Here is a 16496-nt window from a genome sequence, read left to right as displayed (position 1 = left end):
ACCAGAGGTAAGGCCACTTCATACAGCACTTTCAGAAATGGAATGAGTCATAAAGAGTGTCAAGTGAAGCCAGAGGTTTAGAAACATGGGAAGTCCAGGGATGTTTGAGTGGCTCAGCAGTTGAGCGCCTGCCTTTGACTCAGGGTGTGATCCCAGGGTCTGGGATCGAGTCCTGCATTGGGCTCCCTCTGAGGAGCCTGCTTCTCCCTCTGCCTGTGTCTCTGCCTCTCTCTGTGTGTCTCTCATGAATGAATAAATAAAATCTTAAAAACATATATAGTGTCCTTAAACTTACAAAAAAAATAAACATGGGAAGTCCATTAGATATGACCAAGAGATCACTGATGCTACTCGCTGAGATAGTAGAGTGAAGAAAATGCTCTGGTGCCTGTTAGCTGGCAGAGTGGCATTGCCTTTCATGACCAAGGCTGACAGAATCATTCCAGATATCCTTTGTCTCTTCCCAGACATATCTGTTATTCACCTCAACCCATCTCAACCTGATTTTAATTGCCAGAGTTTGGCTCCTTGAGTAAGTTTCTATTTAAGGTCTCTTATCATTCCCTCAAAAACAGTGATCAACCTTGCTGTTCTGTTCTGACCTCCCTGGCTGACTCTTTCAAGCGTATTTTGAGTGCATCATCTTGACCCAATTCTGATTTATGCTACTTATGTGGTATTGATCTCTGAATTCCCTCCTTGGAATCCCCTCCGATCCCTCTGGAACCGTACTTGGCACTCTTTCCCTTTGACTATGTTGTTTCTGTTTATTCCAAGTAATCATCTTGCCAGCCTAGATCCCTTTTTTGGAATTCACCCCAACCAAGCCTTGTAGTCAGTGATCCCATCAGCAAATGGACCCTGAGGCTGCTAATGAAAAATGTCATACATAAGCCACAATATGTTGAGGCAGAGAGGTTAGCTGTCAAAGGAGGATGTGATAGTTGATTTTATGGGTCAATATGTCTGGGCCATGGGGTGCCCAGATATTTGGTCAAACATTATTCTGGGTATTTCTGTGAGAATGTCTTTGGATAAAATTAATATTTAAATCAGTAGACTGACTAAAGCAGATTACCCTTCCTAATGTGGTGGGCCACATCCAATCAGCTAAAGGCCTAAATAGAATAAAAAGTCTGAATCTCCCCTGAGTAACGGAGAGTGGAGAGTTCCTTCAGCCTGAACGCTTTAAACTAGGACACTGGCTTTTTCCCGCCTTCATTTTCAAACTGAAACAACTGCTTTTCCTGGGTCTCAAGCCTGCTGGCCTTTGGACTTACTACACTATTGGCTCTACTGGATCTCCAGCCTGTGACTCACCCTAAAGATGTTGAGGCTTATCAGCTTCCATAATCATGTGAGCATATAATAAGTCTTTTTGTACATATATATACTGAGAGAGTATATGTGTGTGTATGTATGTGCGTATATATTCTATTGGTTCTGTTTCCTTTTCTCTGGAGTACCCTGACTAATAGAGAGGGGATAAACTGATGGTGCTAGAAGAGTCTGTACTAAAGCATGACAATTATGAACTTGGGCCATGGGGTTCAAATACCAGCTGTACCATTTATTAGATGTTGAGTCAATGAATGAATGAATACAGATAAAGAAACCAAGGCCCAGAGGAATTAAATTATACATATCTAGTTAGAAGCTAATGAAAAAAAAAAAAAACGACTCTCCATATTAATGCAGCAGAGTTATGTGTCACTACTTAGAGAAAGTTAAAAGTCTCATCAAATTGATCGATTTGATTTATTTAACCAATGTTTCATGGTGTCAGACATGATGATTCTAAGTGCTTCACGATTTCCTTGTGAGTTGGTTATAGTTATTGTCCCCATTTTACCTATGAGATAACTGAGGTACAGACAGCTGACAGAACAAGAAGATTCTGAAAAGATTCACCAAAGGAATTCTGTGATCCCTCCCAAATAGCCTTTTTAAGGTTTCCTAATTTTGACTACCATGCTCTCCTTCTTTCTATCCCTGACTGACGACACGAGTTCTTCCTTCCTACTTGACCACAGCCATGTCTTGGCATTGGAGAGGGTTCTAGGATGCATCCATGTACAAAAGAGAGCCTATAATTTTGATGCATTAAGGAACAGGAGTGTGGAAGCACCTAGCCTCTGGCTAATGGGCACTCTCCTCCTTTCCTACAGTGCTTTTCTTAGTAAAAACCAAAGTGTGATTTAAAACTCTGGGTGTATAGTTTTATTTCTTCTCTCCATAGCAAGCCAGAAACAGAAACGGATATTCCTGGTTCTTTTTCTACCTCTCACAAGATACGTCCCTACCTTAGTGGCTTTAGGGAACAAGGAAAATTGGGGGAGTTTAGATGGGGGAGCATCTAAGCTTTCACTAGGTACTATTCATTCACTACCTGTAGATGGGGTGGGGGCTGGGTTAAGGGCTAGAAGAACATTTAAAGAAAAAGTGGTAAACAAGCCATGTGGAAAGAAAACCAAGGAATCAAAACAGTTGATTTGTCAAATTGCATATTCCTGTGCCCAAGCCTTGTGCCCTCATGGTGTTTTTGAAATATCGTTATAGGGTGTCATGCATATACCAAAGGTGGACCTTGGAGAGGGGGTTTCTGAGCTGAGTAAGTAGCTAAACTACTTGCAAAATGGACTTTGGAAAGAACATATGATAGAAAGTTTTGTGAAAACTTATTGGGGTGCCTGGGGGTGCAGTTGGTTAAGCCATCTGACTATTGGTTTTGGCTCAGGTCATGATCTCAGGGTCTTAGGATGGAATCCCTGTATTGAGCTTCTCACTGAGCATGGAGTCTGCTTGGGTTTCTCTTTTCCTCTTGCTCTGCCCCTCTCCACCCCAAATAAATGAAAATAAATTTTTAAAAATAAATTTTTGTTATTATACTTTTTGAAGTCATCATTTTTCAGTCAATCATGCATCTTGCACCTTACCTGGGAAATACAAGCTAAATACCTGGATCTGGAACTATTACAAACTAGAATACTTTGGGGCATGCACTAGTAAAAGTTTTCAGAGACTGAATTAGCATAGTGTAAATATCCATCCAGCAGAGCAGGTAATTTTCACATTACTCATCAAATGGGTTCCTAAGGATTAGTTACTCTACATGTTGGTTCTTTGTGGAAATAACTCATAGGCAGCTGAATCATTTCAAAGCAAATTTTCCATCATCTTCCTTCTTTGTGTGGTTTAGGTCTTTATAGAGCCTGAATAACTTGAATCTGCTGGTTTCCTACTGGCAAGGATGGCTATGGATTTTTTTTTTTTTAATGAAGCAATGAATAAACCCTAGGGGAAAAATCTCATTATCATATTTAAAATACATTTAGGGCTATCTGGTCATCCTTAGTAGACTTATATTTATCCAGTGTTCCGGTTTCTCAAATTAGACTCTGCTATCTTTCCCAGAGCAAGATGAAAAAACTCCTAAACAGTGTCATTTTCAGCATAAGCACAGGAAAGTGGAAAATGCTGCCACCACCACGAGATAATCCTTTGGGCCTGTGGTATTTTCTGTGAAGCTTTGAATCAGTCTGACTCTCTCCTCTTACGTGTAATATTTAAAGATGTCAGTGTGGGGCATCAGCAGTTGAAAATTCAGGATACCGAGCCAATCTTCCCCAGTGACTGCCACATAACTTTTGCCTGCAGGATGAACCACCTACATCAGTGATTAATTTTTATTTATTTATTTATTTATTTATTTATTTATTAATTATTTATTTATCTGGGAAATCCTCCACCTCCTTCATTCTTTCACAAAACTTTCTGCATGAATGACTTTAGTCTGAGGACCATACACATATTTTATTTCTCTCCACTGCAGGCTTTTCTCCAAGAAACTTCCACATGCTAAATAAGTGTCACATTTTGGAAAAAACAAAATTCTGACTATAAAGGATTTTGTAGTGACTCTGTATTTGCCACCACTTCTCTCAGCCCACCCCAGCTTGCTTTATAATGAAAGTGAGAACCATTGCCAGGAGTTTTATTGGCAATTAAGGATCTAAGGACCATGCAGATCTTTTTCTTCTTTATTGTATAAGAATCTTAAATGTTTAATAAGTATTTAAGTAAACAAATTTCAGCAACATTCCTTGTTTTAGGAATCCTGCTTTAATAAAAATCCAAACACTATTTGTTAATTATTATTAAAAATATCAATATTTCAAAATATCCTTGGGTCAGGGAATCCTCAACAAACATTGCCTTCTACTTATTTCAATTAAAAGCATCCTTTATTAAATTCTTAAAGCTCTGCTGGCTCTAAACGTCCCCTTTACAACTCTGCTTTCTTCTTTTCCTTTCCCGGGATTGTCTCCAATTTTAGCTTGCAGTTAAAAACTTGAGCCTGGCTCTCAGGCCAGAGCGCGGGTGTGCGTGTGTGCGCGCGTGTGTGCGCGCGTGTGTGTGTGCGTGTGTGTGTGTGTGTTGGCAGGGTTGGGGATTGTGCCTTGTTTTTCCGGACCCGAGACAAGGATTTTCCATCGCCTGAAAGAGGCCATCGAGTTTTAACATTGCGAGGCACGACTTCTAATCGCATCCTTCCCGGAAAAGTACAAACAGTTCCTCAGCCGAGGTCCCCCACCTCCCACGCGCTCTCCAGCTCGCCCTCCCCGCGGAGCCCCGCGACAGCCTCCCCAACACCTGTGAATCATCCGAGAGGCTGCCGCCGCGCAACCATTTGCATAGCCCACCACCCGCCCTCCCTCGGTGCCTAATGCACAACAAAGGAGGACAGTTAGGATTATTCCCTTATGGTTATTATTTTTAATCTCTCATATGACCAGCACAGGTAGCCTTTCTCGCCCACGCCGTTTTAAGCATCAGAGCACTCCCCCCCCCCACCCCGGCTAGCCTCGACTGGTACCCAGGTTTGCACATGGAATGAACCACCAAAATTCTGTAGCGTCCCAGAGATCCTGGAATCCTCAGCCTTCCCCACTCCCCTTGGAAGTCTGGATGGTTCCATAAGGTCTGTGCGCGCTTCCGTGAACTATTCCTAAGAAACCCAACATAAAACCCCAGGTTCTGGTTGCATATTTAACCGAAAACAGCGTCATCTAGTTTGCCCTCAGCAAATAACTCTCAACTCCAAGCCTTGAACTCCAGGAAACCCACGCTGGTTAGGTTAACTACCCCTCCCTCCCCCTCCGCCCAATTCATTCTGTATCTCTCAGAGATAATTGCTCTGACGTACTTTAAAATAACGTGTACGCGTCTGCCTCCCCAACTGACCACATTAATGCAAACTCTAAACGCTGGGTGCTGCTTTGATAAAATGAAGAAATCACTCATAAAAATAGCAGCCCACGTAGCCTGGCCATATATGGAGCTGGTGAGGGCTGACAGGGATGCCCCTTCGGAGCCGCTTCCTTAGAAAAAGCGAATTGCAGCTGAAATCCCCTCGACTACCTCCCCCACTTCTACTCTTCTGCCTTCCCCTCCCCTTCTATGACTCAACCAAAGACAACTCAGCAGGGGGAGGGGAAATTCTATATAATCGCATATATGTCGCAGATATGACACAATATAGGCACACACAGATAACATATATACATACACACACACAAAGAATATCAGAAAACTAGTCGCGAGATAAATGTATTTGCCCGACACCGGGTGTTAAGATGGAGTCATAAGAATCGCCTCATTCAGGTGTTTATAAAAGACTGAAATACAAAGGTTTGCAGGAAAGCGCACAGGGAGCTGAGTCAAGCGGTCCGCACAACTCGGCTCCGCCCCTCCCACCGCCCACCTCCCACCTCCATCCTCCCCCCGCGCTCCCCGCGGCACACTTCCTCCCCGCCCCTCCTGGAGAGGGCTATTAAAAGCTGCTGACGTCAAAAGGGACGGCCATCTTTGATGAGGGCAGAGCTCACGTTGCATTGAAGACGAAACCTCGGAGAGGTCAGGCGCTGTCTCTCCTTCCCTCCCGGCTTGGCGGCTCCTCCACACTTGCACCCTGCGAGGGGCCAGGCGAACACCACCCTCTGCAGAAGCCAAGGTAAGGAGCCTCCACCTCAGGTCGTGGTTCTGGTTTTGGATGGCTGCATACCCAGAGGGGACCACAGCCGAGGAGACCAAGTGAGCGTGGGCAAATACAAGTATTTGTGCACCTAGGGTGCGGTATGCCGTGTGTGCGCGTCGGGATAGCTCCGGTCTAGGGGCTTTATAAAGTATTTTCGAGGTGAGCCGCCTGGGGAAGGGAGGAATGGGGACACTGCAGATGGAGCGATGGGGAGGAAGCGCAAGGATACATGCCGAATAATAACTTACTCTTTCGAAACAGTAGTGGGACTCTCTTCCATTTTGCGATGCAGTTTTCAGAGATGTTTAGGCTGCTGGTTTTTTGATTTTTTTTTTCCCCCGGTAGACCAAAACAAACTCTGTCGTTCTGACCCTGTTATTTTGACTATTGTCGTTCAGGCGCTATTATCCAGCGAAGAATTAGGGAGAAGGCAGGTCGTGGGCGCTGGGGAGGCGAGAGAAGGGGGAGTTCCCGCCCCGGGCAAGCCGAGCTGCAGCAGCGGCAGCAGCCTCCATGCCCCGCGGACTTGATTTATGCCGCCTGCTCCCCGTCGACTGCAGGCTGGCGGGAGGCGGGCGGGTCATGCTGTGTGGGAGGGCTCTGCGGAGGGCTGGCGGGGGTGGGCTCGCCTCGGGGACTGCGGCGGCCCGCAGTCAGCACCCTGGACAGCGATGCCCAGGCCCCTCGCGGGCGCCCGCGACCTTTCAGCACCGCGGAGAGCGGCCCGGCAGCCTCGCCGCATCTACCTGCCGCAGAGCTGCCTGGCCAGAGCTGCCGGTCAGGGCTGGAGGCCAAATTGCCTCTCTGAGACCTCGGTCTCACAGAGAGACTCCCTGATAGAGAAGACGTAGTAGGTTAACAATTTTAAAAAAGAAAAAAATAAATCCTGCCGTAGGACTGCTTTGCAGGCAATTACCTGCTCCCATCCTCAGCTCCCGCATAGCTTAAAAAAGAAATAAGTCTACTTATAGACTTCTCATGTTGCCCTCGTCCCTTTTTCTTAAGTAGAAAGTAAACACATTTTTAAGAAAAATCTGCTTCATCCTCCAGTCAGATATCAAGGGTTTTGTTTGGTTTTGTTTTTAACACAGAGTATATTTGTCTGCAGACCTTGGGTGGGCATGAATGAGGTATATATGAAGATACCAAAATGATCTGTTTACAGGAGTAATATATTTCTGTATATATTTCTATTTGATATATATATATATATATATATATATATATATATATAGTTAAACTAAGCAGAATCAACTTTAAGAATGAAGCCCTCTTCTTCCTTCTCTCCCATCCTTGTAATTAGGCATGTACATAAGCACACACTCACAAAAATACATCTCAGAAATATTACAGGTCCTACAAGGTATAGATTTAATCTCTTTTGCCATGGTTTCAGAGGGAGTGGAAGTGTTTCCTATGAACATTGGTTATCTCAGGCCGATAGTTTCTGATCTGGACATTATTAAGACTGGTTTTCCTCAAAATCCAACTATGTCCTTCAGGGTCATGCAGGTGTTAGACTGAAACTGGACTCTGACCTAAAGATCTACTGCAATTTCTATTACGGCACTGCGGGATTTTGCTGAGACAGTGATAAGTACTTTAATCATTTTCTACTCTGAGCCTTGGGGCCTCTGAGTGAACAAAAATTACCAAGGAATATTTCCTGTTGTTTGATATAACTAAAATTGTCATAAAATACCAGGCGCAAAACTGTACTATTTGAATAGTTGTTAAATAAGAGTAACAGCGTCATATGTAGGAATCTATGCAACGCATTAAAAGAAACACTGTCATGATCTTTTGAAAAGCCTCACATTAAGATCTTGGATTGTTTTTGTTAGTCATAACTCCAATGATTTCTATACTAGAGCTGCTAAAATGGTCCTGTCCATATAGAGGAGGTACTTTCATTCCTAGCTATTTATTTCCTAATGTTTTTCAATTTTATGGATAACCTATGTGTTTCCATATAAGTACATATTTATCTGTTACTGTATATGGGTGTAAAATTAATATTCAGGGCTATGTAACTCCATGGAAGAATTTTATAACCTTGCAATCCGCAAACGAAATAAACAACTGTGTTTTAGTGATAGGAGGAGGGGAGAAAAGATGGGTAGGAGTCTTTAAAAATGCTTTGACTTCATGCTGCATGTCCAGACAGCTCTGCGTAGTTGCGTCAAAAAAAAAAAAAAAAATCCTAACGGTGCCAGAATTACGTGCTTGGACATTAGTAATTACTGCTGGGTTTGTTTGCTAGTGGAAGACTGGGGGAAATGGGGGTTAGGGGGGTGGAGGTAGAAGACTGCAGTGAAGCTGGCAAAGGGTAAAGATCTGGAAAGAAGTGGCAATGTGCACAATTACGGAGCTAATTCTAGAACAGCTTACTGAGAAATTAAAGAAAAACATAATTGAAGCATGAATTTAACATTCATGTTATTGAATGTTAAATTTTTCGGGAAAAAATGAAGAGATTTTCTATTTTAAATTTTAAACATCCAGGGCAATACGGCAAGAAGAGGCAGGAGCAGATGGACATAAGGATGTGCCAGGAAACATTCACGTAGATCCTCTGATGGTACCTGCTTGTTTGTGCATTGGCATTTTCTGCATTATCACTTCGGCATTCAGAATACGAAACAATTTATAATCTTAACCTCTCCATGGTAAAATCCCGCAGGAATTTACAATTTTATTCCTACTTTGTTAAACATGCACAACCACACATGTACAGACACAATAAACTGCTTCTTAATTAGCTTGTCTAAACACATTCCTAAATTCTAGGTGTTAACCCCAGAGTGATGGTTATCAGCCAAAAGACATATTTCTGCCAGTAGCACCTCTTCCCATAGCAGGCAGCCTTCAGCAGAACATGTAGGTTTTGATGATTAGTAGAATGAGAGATAACTTGAGAAAGAGGTTGAGAGAGGAGACATGAAGGATAAAAATAGATAAATCTGCTTTTTATATGATGTACTATGAATAAACTATTTTTCTCATATTATGCAAATGCTTTTCAATTCTATAAAGGTAAGAAAATTGGTGTTGTCAGCTTCAGCGTAGATACATTTCTGCAGTGTCATCCCTTGTCAGCAAGGACCAACCTGATAGGAAGATATTGACCAATCAGTGAGCACCAGATACATAAATGAACCCCATAGAGGATATAAAGTCTCATGCTTATATGGTCTTTGACCTCAGTAAGTTTAGCCGGTAGTAATCTTAGTAAAAACAATAAACAACAAAAATTAACAAATAATACCAGAATGAAATGCAATGAAACAGTGGAAGAAAAATCATTAAGGGAATACATGATAATTTGCCCAATGAATGTTACCAGAAATAAGGAGGGTAGATCCTAAGGAGGACAATATTGCATTGGACTAGAAAGATTTGAGCAGTGAGGCAGGACTTCAACTGGCTTTTGGAGGTTGAAGTGGGAGAGATCTGCTGAGTAGTTATAATATAGGCAGAATTACAAGTAAGGCAAGCCCAAGTTATGGACAGCAAATATCCATCCATTTGGGTAGTGGGAGCTTATGCTGAGGAATATGCTGGAACAGAGACCTGAAGCCTTCTATGAAAGGCCTTGAATACCAATTTGATGATTTAGTGCTTTATTTTCTAAAGTTGACTTCAGAGCAGAAGCTGATACAATAAAGTAACCGGGTCCTTTTTAACATCTGAGAACGAAAAAAAAAAAAAAAATCTGAGAACTGCTATTCTCAGATTGGATTATATTTGCCTTCTTCCAGAAATAAAGGGGAGTTAATTGGTATAAAGGATGATTAATTAGAAGAAAAAAAATTAATCCTCATTTAGGCATCTTTTAGAATCTCTTCTCAGGATACACATGGACTTATGAGTCCTACCAGGAAGTTAATTGTAAGTTTCAAATTTTTAGTATTGACTAGAACAAATTATTCAAGATGAGCACCTACCAGAAAGATTAAAAAGCAGGTCAAGAATCCAGAAATGAGAGGTACCCAGAAGGTACACTTGAATGATAAACATGTGGAACACTCTCTTGCCTCCGAGTATTCTGCATTGTCAAATACACTGGCTGGATGGATGAAAATAGATGCCAGTTTTTCTGTGCATGTTTCAGGCAGCATGACACATACAATCAACCCCAAGTAGCTAAAACTGAAAAAAAAAAAAAAAAAAAAAAAAATATATATATATATATATATATATATATATATATAGTAAAATTTGGGAAAACTGAGGTGAAGTGGATGGAATATCATATTTTTTTTCCTTCCATCCTAGCTGACTTTGCTGAGTACCCTCACTCCAGGGCTAGCTCGAGGTCTGAATTATACCTATTTCATTTTTAATCTTGTGGTTACTACTCTCACAGCAGAGCTTCAAAATTCCAAATGCTGTCAGCCCTGCTGAACTGAAATAGTCAGTGGCTTCATGTGGAGGAATAAATGGCAATTGCAGACATAGATCTTGTTGCTATTTCAGTTCTCACTAGGAAGTGTCAAGGGACTATCCTCATCTGTTCTTCACCAAAACACTGGCAGGTGAGACATCCTTAGGATAATATGTTGATTTCCAAGATGATTCCCTGGAGGAAATTTGGAAATAGTGACGTTTCAGAGTAGGTTATTAAACTGAATTCAGGGGGCCTTCCAAGTATCAAGAGGGAGAGAAGAGATAGATACCACATAGCATTGAGGAAGCAGGACATGGTAAGTGAAGGAAGAGTTTTAAAAAACAATTAGTTGTAAAAGAAGAAAGAGATTTCAGAGAAATTTCCAGAGAACACAAGCTGCAGTGTCAGAATTACTATCATTGCTATAACGATAATAGCTACTTATTTCTACATAATTTTCTTCACAAGGATTTCGAAGCACTTCACGCAAAAGTACAACCAGTTTCTGATTTCTAAATGGATGATGCAAACCATAGTGATAGGATGGGTTCACATATGATATTAGATAACATTTAGTAAGTCATAGATCTGATTTAGAAGAACAGAGTTATCTAAAGCAGAAATTAATCAGAATAGGCCTATGGGGGAGAAGAGTGAGCCACTAATTCTAAAAGTTTTTACCTGTACTAATTCACTGAATCTTCATAACATCCCTGTAATCAGGGTACTATTATTATTTCCATTCTAAAGATGAGTAAATTGAGGGAAAGAAAGACTAAGAAACTTGCCTAAGATCACAGAACAGAGCCAGGATTTAAATGCAAGTACTGAGTCCAGAGACTAAGCTATTAACTATTATGTGACCTCTTGCATCTTCTACATTTTTCATATTGGTTAATCAGGCACAGAGAATGTACATGGTTTCTTTTCCAATATGTTTTCTTCCTCAGTTGGGCTTCAGGGCATGATGGTAATCAGGAGCCAGGAGATCTGGTTCTAGCCCAAAAGAATCTACTTGTAATTTCTTGTTTGGGAATCATACTATCTTTAAACGAGTCACTCAACCACTGTTGAACTCAGTTTGTTCATCTGTAGAATGACAGAACTGGGCTAATATTTTCCAATATCTCTACCATTGAGAAGTTAATGAAATCAGTGCTGAAAACTCTGGATAATAGGTTTGGGTCCAGTGATCTGTTGATCTCAGGCTGAGAATTGCCTTAATACTGTTTCAGTACCTGATCTGACTCCCTCCCCCATTAAAAGATTAATTTATATTCACAGCCTCCCTCCTCCTCAATCTCTTTCTTCCTCTTCTCTTTTTCTTTCCTGCCTCCCAATAATTTCTTTGACATCATCTTTCTGAAGTCTTTACACTCAGACTTAAGAAATCCTGGGTTTTTCCTAAAAGTCCTGATCTGAGCCGTCAGTGATTTGGGTATCTTTGATCCTTCCCAATCAGATTTATTGCTGCCTGGCACAGACTATATCCTACAACCTGCCTAAACATTTTTATAAGTCTTTTTCCTCCTAATTAACTGGTTGTTGTTGTTGTTGTTGTTTTAAATCCTTTTCTAGACCCCTTTTCATGATCTCCCATGTTGGACTTAAAGAAATTTATTAGATACTATTTTTTTCATTTCTCTACTTTCTTCCTCTGCCACTTAGAAAAAGAAAACACTTTCATAGAGTCTGTGAGCTCTTAAGTACTTAAAACTCAACACTTCATATGACCTGAATCACATGGTATTTAGTAGCTAGCTCAGAAACTAATCAAGTTTGATGATGGGTTAGGTGCGGGGAGGTAAAATAACATTTCAAAAAAGCTTTAAGGTCAAGGGATGAGGAGAAGGGGAAGCCTTAAAGCTTATGAGATTTATAGTTCAGAGGCTAATAGCTGGCAGTACAATGTCTATTAATTAGACTCATAGTCACATGTGAATTAAAATCCCATGTTCCGGAAAAGCCATGTTCTCCTTGTTGCTACAGTCCTGTTCCTACTGCAGTATTTGGGCATCTTTTCAGCAGAGTAAAGCGTGGTATACTGCAAGAGGAGATCTTAACTGATTTTCTTACTGCTGACTCATAGAGGTTAGCCTCAGTAGTGATTAACTGATGATAAGAACAAATCTGTATCCCTTAAAAGAGAGGCGACAATCCTTTTTAAGGGTTTGTATTTCCTTTTAAATGCTTAACAATCATTCTAGAGAAATTCAAAGTGAATGACAATGTCAGCACCGGATTGATGCTGCATGACAGCTGCACTAGATTTAGGGATTGATTTCTGTGGTCGTGGAAAAATATACATGATCCTCTTAGCTAGTAAAGGAAGCCAAATTCTGTTTCATGTGAAGGGGGAACTAAAGCAACTCACTAATCTTTTCTTCTGCTTTTGGATTTTTGTTGTTGTTGTTGACCTGGATTTGGTTCCTATTCCCCAGAGATGGCTAATTCTTTCATATCTTAAATTGAGACTGCACTTTCTGCTGATTCACCTCACCCATCCTCTAAAATGGTTCATTGTATACTTGAAGAGCAAGGTTATATTCCTCACTAGAGTGGTCATCTAGTCTCATCACTTCCCCATCACTTCCTATATCCAAATACCACCACTCACAGATTTTGAATTTGGGAGATGACTTTTCATGCCCACAGGTTGAGTGAGTGGCTTCTATTCTTTGCTGACAACAGCACTTCAGAAAATGAAAGCCTTCAGAGATGTCCCCCTGAGCCCTGCACTCTGGCCTCACTCCTATTTCAGAGAAATATCTGGGTGTAGCTCTGAGAATTCTGCAAGTTAGACGGAATTCCTTTTTTATGGAGAATCTCAGACCATGCTGTGGATTTCCTTTCTTCATATTCATCTTTTGTACAGTTTCAAAAAATAATGACTGACAAATTGCAAAGCAGCATATTGAATTTCTCTGCAGTTAGTCCAAGATCGGTCTGACAGCTATAAGTAAGAATTTTGCAACTTCTCCATTGACAGAGAGTAGAGGGAAAGAGATGCCTGAGTCTACTAGGAAGACTATGCATAGTCCTGTCGAGTGGATTTTTTATTTTAGTGGAAAAGCCTATTGTAACTTCACTGTAATGCTAGAAATCAAGATAGCATTCCTGATTTAGGCCAGATAAATTGCTGAACATAACCACTTTTTTTTTTTTTTTTTTTCAAATTCCAAGATGACTGTCCCGTGTTCCTCAAACATAAATCAGCTGTCATTATGGCACTTTTCATTAATTAATTCAACAAATATTTATTGAGCATCTTTCATGTGACAGGAAAACACTGTACTGATTACTGAAGACAGAGCAGTAAATAAAGCATGCATGTTTCTGCCCTCAGTGCATTTTTCTGGGCGCCCTGTTTTGAGGTATTTTCATTTTAGAAGACATGTTTCACATAGAATCCCTTTTTGAATCTAATATATTAACCCAACTTAGAAAAGAACTTGGCTATCTATTCAAAATGTGCAATTGATTGAAGGTTTCTACTAAGTGGTCAGTATTCATAGCAAGATTGCTACATCATAAACAGAATATGTATTAAGAACCAGCCTACGTCGGGCTCCCTGCATGGACCCTGCTTTTGTCTCTGCCTCTCTCTCTGCCTTTGTCCCTGCCTCTCTCTCTCTGTGTCTCTCATGAATAAATAAATAAAATCTTTAAAAAAGAACTGTTTAAAAAAAAGGGACTCCTGGGTGGCTTAGTGGTTAAGCGTCTGCCTTCGGCTCAGAGGTGATCCTGGAGTTCCGGGATCAAGTCCCACCACCAGCTCTCTGCATGGAGCCTACTTCTCCCTGCCTATGTCTCTGCCTCTCTCTCTCTCTCTCTCTCTGTCTCTCATGAATAAATAAATAAAATCTAAAACAAAAAAACAAAAAACAAAAACAACTGTTTAAGAACCAGCCTTAGTCGTCAAGGAATTCAGTAAATATTTAAGATATGCCCTTATGTAAATTTGTCTCTATTAACATGGATATCACTAAAATTTCCTTTAAGTATCTGTCTGTATTCCTGTATCCCAGTCTATTGGGATCTCTCCCTATATATATTATTCCCACCACTCATGGAGAAAAGAGGTCAAGCTTTAAGGAATGTGGTACTTCCTAGGCCAGAAAACCTAGCCCCAACTATAAAGTTCATGCAAGAGTAGGGTGACTGAAAGAAAGAGCAGCATCTTTTTGATGACAGTACTCCCCAAATCAAGCTACTTCCCTCCTCTGAGAACTTCCTGTCATTAAAGGAGTTTCAAATATTTAGGATCAAGTAAAAATATGTGTTAGTTCCCCAGTTCTTGCTTTTAGAAATTTACCTCTTCATACCAATCTCCCTTGTATGATTTATCACATTGCTTTGTAATTACATATTTATGCATTTTTCTCAACAGACTATAAAAGTTTTTGAGAGAAAGGGCCATATGTTAACCATCTTTGAATCCTTGGTAACAGTGTCTGTCACACACCAGGTAGACAGAAAATGAATGAATGAATTGGAATACCAACTACCCCTTTGCGGAAAAAGGAATTCTACTGCTGTAAGTAATGCCTACTTTTATTGACCAAATGTTATAATCAGAACAATTCAGGAATGCAGATTCACCCTAAACATTGGAATGGAGTTTGTCCCAAGGAAGCACTTATGTTCACCCAACTAGTTGCCCAACTTTGGCAGATAATTTATTTTTCTCATCTGCTCTTTTATCACAAATGAATCAGGGGTTAAAAAGCTAAGGAAGACTCAGGTGATTCTCAAGAAAGTGTTGCCAAAAGCAGGTTTATATTCAGAGATGAAAAGCCGTTGCCTTTGAGTGATTTAAGTCAGTTTCACATACAGAGCCAGCTTTTTAACATATATAAAATACATGGTTAAAATTCTTTACTTTTCACTAAGATGAAAATGATATTTTTGATGCTCCTGTCTACACATATCGTAGTTAACAGGGATATAGATTGGTGGCTTCAGCTAACTCTCATTTTCAGTGTCACATATTTGCTGCTTCTCTGTTAGAATGGCAGCCTGGTGTACTTGATGTTGAGTTTGCTTCCCAGAGATTTTCCTCAAACATGTCAGCTTCTAACTTTTCCTTTCAAACATCCAGTGTTCTCTTGCCTAGGAAAGAAAAATAAACAAGGCATGATGTGGTAAATCAGTCCCACTTGTCTTTTTTTAAAAAGCTGTTACCAACTAAGCACTGAATTTTGCATTTCTCTTGACCTAGCCGTTGTCATGAAACAAGTCTAAAACCACTGTTCAGTTATCCTGCACCCTACTCTCTCCAGCTGAGAACAAAGATCCCACTGGATGACCATAAGAAAAAAGTAACTAACTTATTGAATGACTGTGGTATGGTGCACTAAATCCTTGACATACATTGACTCATTGAATCTCTATAACACCTTAAAAGAGTTTAAAATTCTTGTCTCTGACTGCAAGGTCTATGTGTTTCCCACCACTCTATGAGTTTTCCCATCAGTTACATACAATCCATTGAGATCTTCTAACAGAAAGTGTGCTCCTGACCTGTAGAACATGAGTCAGTAAAATCCAAAGAACTCAGTCCTCTGGACTGAGTCCTCTGGACTAAAAAGTCAGGTGAGATATCGTGGTATGAGGAACCAGGAGAAAGTCAGCATCTAGACAAGCTCATTGAGCACTGGATTGAGAGAAATGGCTGCATATGTAGCCCATTTCTGCCACTGCAATTATATGACCCTGACCAACTTACATAACCTGAACTGAGCCTCAGTTTTCATGTCTATAAAAAGCAAGCAATAGCTGCCTTGCATATGTCACGTGGTTATCATGAGACTTAAGGGAGCTAATGCTTGTGAAGTGCTATTCCCTTCACCACTCTGGGAACAAGAAAGAAACTGTTGTTATTATGTACTATTAGCCATCATTTGCAATGCCAGATTTCCAGTGTTCTTTATTGCAGGTTATGTTAAGGCCATATACTTCTTTTCCTCTTTATAATGTTGAATTTGCTTACAGAAATAGGTCTTGGTATCACAGTATTTTTTAGCTTGAGCAGCATGCATGATAAAATGGGAAAATGTGTCAACATTC

The 16496-nt window shown here is 40.6% G+C and overlaps 1 protein-coding gene and 1 long non-coding RNA gene across 11 annotated transcripts in view; one reads left to right on the top strand and one right to left on the bottom strand.

The window, feature by feature from the left end:
* LOC106557702 overlaps positions 1–6581 on the bottom strand; it is a 130446-nt gene extending 123865 nt beyond the window's left edge. For all 8 annotated transcript variants that reach the window (XR_005377591.1, XR_005377594.1, XR_005377595.1 and 5 more), the window contains exon 1: positions 6286–6581. This is a non-coding gene — a long non-coding RNA (uncharacterized LOC106557702). The remainder of the gene's footprint in view (positions 1–6285) is intronic.
* The window catches only part of SNAP25 (synaptosome associated protein 25), a 78522-nt gene continuing 67875 nt past the window's right edge, over positions 5850–16496 (top strand). The window contains exon 1 of one of the 3 annotated variants that reach the window (XM_038571625.1): positions 5850–6013. The gene's annotated coding sequence lies outside the window, so the exon portion shown is untranslated. Of the gene's footprint in view, positions 6014–6154; positions 6197–16496 lie in introns of those variants that run through there. The other 2 variants (XM_038571623.1, XM_038571624.1) reach the window with 2 other exon arrangements.

The sequence above is a fragment of the Canis lupus genome, chromosome 24 (genome assembly GCF_011100685.1).
Source record: "Canis lupus familiaris isolate Mischka breed German Shepherd chromosome 24, alternate assembly UU_Cfam_GSD_1.0, whole genome shotgun sequence".
NCBI lineage: Eukaryota > Metazoa > Chordata > Mammalia > Carnivora > Canidae > Canis > Canis lupus.
The sequence above is the reverse complement of the archived record's forward strand: the minus strand, read 5'-3'. Positions and strand labels throughout refer to the sequence as shown.